Here is a 10,565-nt window from a genome sequence, read left to right as displayed (position 1 = left end):
CAGCATCATCTTTCAGGATTTGGAATAGCTCAACTGGAATCCCATCACCTCCACTAGCTTTGTTCATAGAAAAATGACAAGCCTGTCACAGTAAAGAAGAGTTCCACAGCTGTTCTCATTTCAAGTGAAGTATTAGAGGAGGAGGGATAAGCCATAGAAAGGGTTAAGGAGAAACAGCTAAACTTTTAATGGCTGTGCATAGGCTGGTGTGCGAGACCAGATTTCCAAGGAGACTAAACCACAGAGCAAATTGGCAACCACCACCAAATATTTGCCAAAAATCTTCACCTAGTGCTTGAAAGTCCTATGCCAGAAAGCTGGGGACAAGGCAGGAGAGCTGAGAGAAGTACCCCCTGAGGTACACAGAGTCCCCTCTAATTCTCCAGCACCCACTGGAGGGAAAGAGGATGATGGGGAGGAAAGATGAAACTCAGGTCTTTCGGTCACTTGGGCTGCGGTAGGACAGGTAGGAAAGATCTGCGACTCTAGCCTTTCATGGCATTTAAAATCCCTGCCTAGTGAGGCTGGGGAATGGGGGTCAGGGTGGAAGAGATGTCCAGAGATGAAATCCAGAGAACAAAGTCTTCCCAGTGGATCAGAAAGTTGGCAGCTGAGCTGTGAGACAGAGGATTATCATTCATGGTACAGAGATGGTGGCTCAGTTCTAAGGCACAAAGAGAACTCCAGAGTCTCACCAGTGCTCAGACCCTAAGTGCTGAGAAGAAGTCTAAATCCTTCCTCAAAACATACGAAACCAGTGGTGAAAGTCAGCCTGGCTCAAAAGCATATCACACCAATGCAGTCTTCCACTCTTGCATCCAAACAAAAAAGGGGAAATAAACTTTTTTTTGGAACTTAATATTACTTTAGCCTCCTCTATTCTTTTATGCAAAACATATTTCATATAATAAAAAACTGGAAGACATTAAAAACCAAGATAATGGGACCCATGCTCAATAAAGGGAAAAGGTCAATAGAAGTGGTGTAAGGATGACCCAGATCTTGCTTTTATCAAATAGAGACTTTCAAATCGTCAGGACAAAACTATTAAAAGGTATGTTGAAAAAGACATCATAAAAGGCAATCTATTATACTCAAATGTGGTGAATCCCATAATAGATTTAAAGTAATTAACATATAGGACAGGATAATTTAATTGTCAGAGAAACACAGGGAAGATTGGATTCAAGAGGTATGATTTTAGTTTTGTCTTGTACAATATTTAAAAACAAAAGAAGCAGCAAAGAAAGGCATTCCAAGAAGGTGGAATAAAGAGTACAGAGATAAGCAGTCACAAAATAGTATCGCATATCTGTAAAGCAGTGAGAATTTCCAAATAGTAGAAATTGATAATTCTAGGGATGGGGGCAGGGAAACTTCATGGACATGTGACCATGTCAATGAAACTTTCATTGACATGGAAATCTGTGTTTCAAAGAACTCCATGCTTGTTTAATGTTTTGCTGTGCCCCAGTTGAAATTCTTAACCTTTGAACAAGGATCATTACACTTTTATTTTGCATTGAGATCTCCAGATTATGCAGCTAGTCTTGAGTAGAAGTGGCTGTCAGGAGGAGATGTTAGGATTGGATTACGCAGGGCTTTGAATACACTATTACATGAGTTAAGGTAATCATATGCCACAGCTTCTCCAGAACAGGCCCAGCTTATACTGGTGACTCACCCAATTTTTACTGGAGTCTCCTGTTACTTTAGAGTGTCCTATTTTGAGCACACATTGTATGGTCACACTGTGCTGTGCCAGGAACCAAAGGGTATTTTTAAATAGGGATGTGTTTAGAGTATACACGTTTTTCAAGCAAACTTTGTAGATGTCAATGTGAAAAGTAGGCGTATGTATGATGGAAACTGCTCATAAGAGCAGTTAGGAGGCTTTTGTAAGACACAAATAGCAGTGCCTTAAACCAAAGCAAGGGCTGAGGAGAAAGAAAGATGTGGAATATACCAGATTTGGAAAATTTTTTAATGTGCACTATAATGGAAAAAGAAGGATGGAGGATGACATCCAGGTTTCAAATTTGAAAGATCAATGGAAGATGATGCTCTTGTACAAGGTTTGAAGGAAAAGCAAGAGAAAGTTTGGACTGCAGTGGCATATACCCATTGCTATATTTAAAATAGACCTACTGTGTAGTATAGGGAACTTTGCTCAATAGTCTATAATAACCTCAGTGGGAAAAGAGTTTGAAAAAGAAGATGTATATGTGAAAAAGAACAAAGAAAAAGAAACATCATTTAGAACAAGATATTTCTCCCCAAAGGACTGTTATTTTCTTCTGGGAATTTAAAAAGTGGCCAAGAATTCATATAAAATTATTTACTGTTTTCATTTCAAAAACATATGACTACACTGAATGAAGTAAGTCAGACAGAGAAGGTGAAATATTGTATGACATCCCTTATATATGAAATCTAAAAAGAAATTATACAAATGAACTTAATTGCAAAAGAAAGAGACTCACAGACTTAGAAAGCAAACTTATGATTTCTGGGGGTGGAAAGGATAGTTAGGGAGTTTGGGATGGACATGTACAACTGCTATATTTTAAATGGATAACCAACAAGGACCTACGGAATTCTGTTCAATGTTGTGTGGCAGCCTGGATGGGAGGGGGATTTGAGAAAAAATGGATACATGCATATGAATCGCTGAGTCCCTTCACTGTTCACCTGAAACTATCACAACATTGTTAACTGTCTAGACCCCAGTACAAAATAAAAAGTTTAAAACAATTTTAAAAATTATATGACTAGATGCCTTGTTAAAAAAAAAAAAAAATTTGATTGGCCAAATGAGTATACAGGTCTGGAATTCAGAATAGAGGTCAAGACCGGAGATGTGAATTTGGGAAGCACTTGAGGCCTGTCTGTTCTCTCCTTGATTTATTTGTGGTTATGGATCCTTGCCTTCTCAAACAGAAATCTGTTTATGACAGGAAATTCCCCCCTGAACTAGGTACATGAGGGTGGAAAAAAAGCGGGAGGATCTCAAAGCCTACGCCAAGCTCCCTCTTATGTTGGTGCCAAGTGCGAGAGATTTCCAAACGTCACATCGCTGAGTGTCTGCATTAGTCTTTTTATCTTTTCCATCTTCCTATTTATTTTACTACACAGACTGTGTATGTTGTCAGTAACTGTCTTACGGCTGTTTTGGATTTTCTTTTGCCCTGAAGCATGCTTCTAGTTTTTTGGTTCCCCACCCACCCCCGCTACTTTGTTTTATAACCCACTGGTTTAATCGTAGGTTTACCACTTTTCTTTGTCTTTACTTATTTCCACTTATCTTAAAAGTTTCCTTTACTCCTTTAAAATAAAAAGACAAATTGTAAATGCTCCTAGGAATGTCAGCTTCCAAGTTTTTTTTTTTTTAATTGAAATTTTTGAGATAATTGTACATGTACATGCAGTTATAAAAACTAATGCAGAGTTCTACGGTCTCACATGGTTTCACTGGAAAATTTTACCAAACATTTAAAGAAAACTTAATAGAGGGGGATTATGCCAACATGTTTAAGAGGATTTGCAAAAAAAAAAAACTAATATGATATTTACATTAATAATAGAAGAATGAATGTTTTTCCCTAAGATTAAAAACTAGGCAAGGCTGTCTGTTCTTGTTATTTTTATTCAACACAGTACTGAAAATTCTAGTTACTGTAATATGACAATAAAAGAAATAAAACACAAACAGATTAACTATCTGGAAAAACCCAAGAAATCTACTCAAAAAATTGAAAACAAAACAAAAACCTCCTAGAACTCATATAAGGAATCAACAAGGGTGAATATTTGTTTGTAGAAAGTCTTTTTTTTTTTTTGAAAATTTAAAATTACAGATCCAGAATTTACTTACAGGGCAGCAATGGAGCAACAGACATAGAGAATAGACTTATGGACATGGGGAGATGGGAGGAGAGGATGAGATGCATGGAAAAAGTAACATGAAAACTTACAATACCATATGTAAAATAGACAGCCAAGGTGAGGGAATTTGCTGTATGGCTAAGAAAACTCAACAGGGGCTCTGTAGCAACCTAGAGGGGTGGAATGGTGAAGGAGATGGGAGGGAAGTTCAAAAGGGAAAGGATATATTCATACCTATGGCTGATTCATGTTGAGGTTTGACAGAAAGCAACAAAATTCTGTAAAGCAATTATCCTTCAATAAAAAATAAATAAATTTAAAACATTACAGATCCAATTACTTTATTGATTATAGAGCTATTCAGATGGCCTATTTCATCTTGCTTGAGTTTTGATAGTTTTTGTCTTCAAGGAATCAGTCAATTTAAGTTGACTAATTTAATTAGTCAATTTATTAGTCAATTGATTCTAAGTTTTTTAATTTATGAGTATAAAGCTGGTCAAAATATTCCTTTATTACCTTTTAAATGGCTGAATTTATAATGATATTCTGTATTTAACTCCTTGTGTTGGTTATTTATGTCTTTTTTGTTTTTGTCAGTCTTGCTAGATGTTTATCAATTTTGTTAATTTTTCTCAAAGAACAAGCCTTTTGTTTTATTCAACGAACTTCTCTATTGTATCCTATTTTGATGTTTTTAATTTTTTTTCTCTTTATCATTCCCTTCCTCTAATTTCCTTGGGTTTATTTTGCTCTTCTTTTTCCAATTTCTAAAGATAAGAATTTAGGTTATCTATTAGACATCTTTCCTCATTTCTAGTGTAAGCATTTGGTGCAATACACTTCCCTCTCAACACAGCTTTGGTAATATATGACATATTTTGATGCATTATGTTTTCATTTTCATTTGATGTATCTTTAACTTCTTTGATCCAGGGGTTGTTAGCAGTGTGTTATTAAATTTCCACGTGTTTAGGAATTTTTTCTGTTGTTCATTTCTAATTAATTCCATGATGGTCAAGGAATACTCTGTATTATCTAAATTATCTTAAATTTGTTGAGCTTTTTTTTTGTGGCTCAGGATATGGTCTGTGTTGATGAATGATTCATGGGCACTGAGAGTATTCTGCTGTTGAGGTGAGTGTTCTATATATGTCAATTAGAACTTATTGGTTGAATGTTTTCTTCTGATTTTTTACATTCTTGCTTTTTTCCATTAGCTCCTTTAGTTGCTGAGAGGAGACTTTGAAGTCCCCAACTAAAACTGAAGGTTTGTCTATTTATTTTTCCAGGTCCATCAATTTTCCTACATGTATTTTGAGGGTCTGCTGTTTCGTGCATAAACATTCAATATCATTATTTTTCTGATGGATTGTCCCTTTTATCATTATGTTATATAGCTCATTATCTCTAATAATTTCTTTGGCTCTGAAGGCTACTTTATCATGTATTAATATAGCCACTCATACTTTCTTTTAATTATATTTGCAAGATATCTTTTTGATATACCTCTTTCACAGCATAAAAATGGGTTGTATTACTTATTCATTCTACTAATCTCAGCCTTTTGATTGATATATTTAAAATATTTATGTTTAATATAATTATTCTTAGGTTAGATTTAAGTCTTCAATTTTATGATTTGTTTCACATTTGTTTCTTTAGGTTCACATTCTTCTGTTTTTTTTTTTTTTTTCTTTCTGAAGATTACTTGAACTTAAAGAATCTATTTTTATATTTATAGGATTTTGTAGTGCATTTTTAAATATACTTTTAAAATTATTGCTCTAGATATGACCATATACACTTACTTATAATAGTTATTGGTAACAACATCTTAACCCTTCAAGTAAAATGTGGGCATCTTAATGGTTTTGCCTGCTCATCTCACAGTATCTTGTGATGGAAGGAAGAGTCTCAGAAATGACAGTGCTCCTGGCTGCTTTTTACTGGCGAGACTCCTAATCCATCCCCCTTGCTGGTGATGTCAAGCTTGCCCAATGTTGTCAGACAGATTTGCACTTGACCTAAAAGAAAAATGAGCCTACCTAGGCTACCTGCTTTTGGTAGGTTGAGGGATGGGAAATGCAGGGTCTGGGTGACCTTCTTTTGTTAGTTTGGGGTTCACTGTGCTGTTTCTGTAGCCTTGGAATCCCAGGCCAGTTTACCTTCTGTAGGGTGTTCAAGGCATTTGGGGCCTGATCACAGAAGTAGCTTTATCCAGAGTTGTTGAGGAAGCTTCAGGAAGAGATGAATTATGTGTTGGCTTCAAAGCAGGTGGTGGTCATGGGGATACACAGCACAGAGAGGTGACTGACCTTCAGCAACCCCAATGATGCACTTTGAGATCATCACCCAATCAGGCTCCTATGGTGCCCATGACCTGACTGTGTTCAGCAGGGAAACTAAGGGTGACTTTGGCTTGAGGATTCTCAGAAGGCTATTGCAAGCCTTTCTTAGATTGCTAGGCATTCAGGCGCCTCCACTCAAACTTATCTTCCTCTCTGCTTTCCTTGGATGAGCAATGAGATCTGATGAGCTTCTAGCCTTACTTGATCCCCTTCCTTATTTCTTTTCACTCCAGCACTTTCTTTAACGAGAATTTAACACCATCCTGGCATTAAATTTTATCACAATCCTGATTCTGGGAGGATTCACACAAAGGATAAATGGGATCTATGAAGTCAGCAGTTGCAAAAAAAGGTGTTTCAGCTAGACATAATGCCAGAGTGCATCTGGATGCTCCATGCACAGCAGAAAAATCCAGTTGGGCTCCCCCTGCTCCCAGGAGCTAATCTGAACAGGACAATGTTCTCTACCTCTTATAAATCTCATATCACTCACATTTTCTCCCCATGTGAAAGCCCTCCTCTTTGGAAGGTCAACTCTCTCACCATTCTGAACCGAGGCTTTTGACAAAAAAAGGCAGGTTTCCATAAAAGTTGTTTTTTATAAGGGTAGGCTCATGGGAAGATGATAACAGCATTTTCATTCTCTGGGATTTCCTACAAGTCCACAGCAGAATATGCTTCATCTCTGAAAACTTCAGACCTTCACTCTCATGGCCGGAGGTATAGAATCAGCCTTCTCTATGAATTCTCTGATCTTCCTAGATAGCTCAAACAGTAAAGAATCTGCCAGCAGTGTGGGGGACCTGGGTTGGGAAAATTTCCTGGAGAAGGGTGTGGCAACCCACTCCAGCTTTCTCGCCTGGAGAATCTAATGGACAGAGGAGATTGGTGGGCTACAGTCCATGGAGTCTCAAAGAGTCTGACATGACTGAGTTACTAACACTTTTACTTTCCTTCATGAATTCCTTAGGCTGAACAGACCAGGTTAGTTTCATGTCTACTTCATGAATGAGACATGAATCTTCACAGCTAGTCTCCAATATTTCTTGGACAAACCTCAATTAATTTTGAACCAATTCCTCAATCTATTTATTCTCCATCCTGGATTTGAAATAAAGGTTAGATTTATAATATAATTGATTTGGAAATGACTTCCCTCCATCAGGTTCCTCTTTGGCTTGCAGATGTCAGTGATTTTTTGTTGTTGTTGTTCTTCTGTACCATTGTGAACTAAGAGGAAATAGAATCTTTTAATTCCCAAAGACAATAAGAACAAAAGATAGGTCTACCCAAGACCTGTGCTTTTAAAAATTATTTTTGTGTGACAAGAAAATATAGGCACTATTTCTAGAAGCACCAAAATCATTTGACAGTTGGGAAAGTTTAAAAAGGAGTTGGCAAGAACAATCTTTTGTTGTGGTGGTTTTGGTTCAAAACAAAGGGCAATTCCATTGTTCTGTGTTTCTGCAGCAAAATGATTTATTTTGTTGTTAAAATTTTAAGATTTAATGAATCAGTGCTTTATTGAAATACAGGTAAATGTTTTCATATACAATATCTTTTATGCAACAACATGGATGAATTTCAGAAACATAATGTTATAAGAGAAGTTAAACATTAAAAAATAGGTATTTTAAGATTTCACCTCTAACAAAGTACAAAAATAAAGTTAATCTGTGCTCTTAGTTATCCTTGAAGGGAATGGCACAGAAATAAGGGCAAGAGAAAGTGCTTCGTTCATTGATTTTGGTGCCGATTACACAGATATATTTAATTCATGAAACATTTGCTGCTGCTGCTGCTGCTAAGTCGCTTCAGTCATGTCCGACTCTGTGTGACCCCACAGATGGCAGCCCACCAGGCTCCCCCGTCCCTGGGATTCTCCAGGCAAGAACACTGGAGTGGGTTGCCATTTCCTTCTCCAGTACATGAAAGTGAAAACTGAAAGGGAAGTTGCTTAGTCATGTCCGACTCTTAGTGACCCCATAGAGTGTAGCCCACCAGGCTCCTGTGTCCATGGGATTTTCCAGGCAAGAGTACTGGAGTGGGGTGCCATTGCCTTCTCCGGAAACATTTATCAACCTATAATCTTATGCATACTTGTATTTAAGAACTCTGTATTCTAAAAAATATTAAAGAAGAACATATTAATCTAAAATACAGAAATCACAATAAAAAATCCAAAAAACAAAAGTCCCAAGACCTTTAATTTCATGACCCAGAAACTGTCATTTCTTTTTTGGGCATTTAAAAAAAATTTTTTTAAGACCTTACAATTTTTGTAAAGTTACAAAATTAATGTAAGGATGCTGTACAAATTCAAATGAAAAAATATATTTAGTAAAAAGCAACTATTTCTACTTACCTCCTCCCTCCCCAGTATAATGAATCCCTCACTCTTCCTCATATCCCTAGATTATACATCTACTATCAGTATTCTTGCCTGGAGAATTCCATGGACAGAGGAGTCTGGCAGACTACAGTCCATGGGGATGCAACAAGTCAGATACTACTGAGCAACTAATACTTTTCACTTTATCACGTAGGCCATTTTACATCCTTCACTTCTTAAATTTAAAAAAAAAAAAATAGGGATATAGTTGCTTTACAATATCATGTTAGTTTCTGCTATACAAAGAAATGAATCAGCTGTATGGATCCATGTATCTCCTCCCTCTTAGACCTCCCTCCCCCTCCCACACTCATCTAGGTCACCACAGAGCACCAAGCTGAACTTGTGCTTTATTTTAAGTTCTAACTAGTTATCTATGTAACACATAGTACTGTTTATATATGTGATAGTGAAGTGAAAGCCACGTCTGGCTCTTTGCAACCCCATAGACTATATGGTCCATGGAATTCTCCAGGCCTGAATACTGGAGTGGGTAACATTTCCCTTCTCCAGGGTGTCTTCCCAACCCAGGGATCAAACCTAGGTCTCCCGCATTGTAGGCAGATTCTTTCCCAGCCAAGCCACAAGGAAACCCCTTGTGTATATATGTCCATCCTACCTCCCAGTTCATCATCTCCTTTTCTTCTCTGCCCCATGCTCACAAATCTGTTCTCTGCCTCTGTGTGTCTATTCCTGCCCTGTAAATAGATTCTTTTGTCATGAGCATGTATTATTAAATATTCTTGAAAAAATTACTTTAACTGTTGTATGAAATTTTATAAGACTTGTCATCATTCTAGTTTGAAGGATGTATCCTTTTCCTAGTTTATTTTTACATAAAAATGGGCTCTTATTGAATGTAAATGTCTACTGTATCTCTAATCTTTTTAAATGCCTGATATTCTAATAATAGAAATTAATTATTCAGTCACAGGCCAGGATAATTTTTAAGAGTTTTTGCATATATTGCCAATTATTTTACTCTTAGAGTTACATAAACTTATATATCTACCAAGTATATATTTTGAATGAAATGAGTATTTTCATATGTATTGGACATTTGCATTTTTTCTTTCATATTTATCAGTCTTCTTTTAAGATGTATTTTTCCCATTGGTTATGCTTTTATTTTCTGTAACTCTCTTGCTTTTTCAATGATCCAGCAGATGTTGGCAATTTGATCTCTGGTTCCTCTGCCTTTTCTAAAGCCAGCTTGAACATCTGGAAGTTCACGGTTCATGTATTACTGAAACCTGGCTTGGAGAATTTTGTGCATTACTTTACTAGCGAGTCAGATGAGTGCAATTGTGTGGTAGTTTTAGCATTCTTTGGCATTGCCTTTCTTTGGAATTGAAGTGAAAATTGACCTTTTCCAGTCCTGTGGCCACTGCTGAGTTTTCCAAATTTGCTGGCATATTGAGTGCAACACTTTCACAGCATCATCTTTCAGGATTTGGAATAGCTCAACTGGCATTCCATCACCTCCACTAGCTTTGTTCGTAGTGATGCTTTCTAAGGCCCACTTGACTTCACATTCCAGGATGTCTGGCTCTAGGTCAGTGATCACACCATCGTGATTATCTTGGTCGTGAAGATCTTTTTTGTACAGATCTTCTGTGTATTCTTGCCACCTCTTCTTAATATCTTCTGCTTCTGTTAGGTCCATACCATTTCTGTCCTTTATTGAGCCCATCTTTGCATGAAATGTTCCCTTGGTATCTCTAATTTTCTTTTTTTTTTTTCTAATTTTATTTTATTTTTAAACTTTACATAATTGTATTAGTTTTGCCAAATATCAAAATGAATCCGCCACAGGTATACATGTGTTCCCCATCCCGAACCCTCCTCCCTCCTCCCTCCCCATACCATCCCTCTGGGCCTTCCCAGTGCACCAGCCCCAAGCATCCAGCATCGTGCATCGAACCTGGACTGGCACC

Source organism: Bison bison, unplaced genomic scaffold (genome assembly GCF_000754665.1).
Source record: "Bison bison bison isolate TAMUID 2011002044 unplaced genomic scaffold, Bison_UMD1.0 scf7180017864473, whole genome shotgun sequence".
NCBI classification, from domain to species: Eukaryota; Metazoa; Chordata; class Mammalia; order Artiodactyla; family Bovidae; genus Bison; species Bison bison.
Note: the sequence above shows the minus strand (reverse complement) of the source record.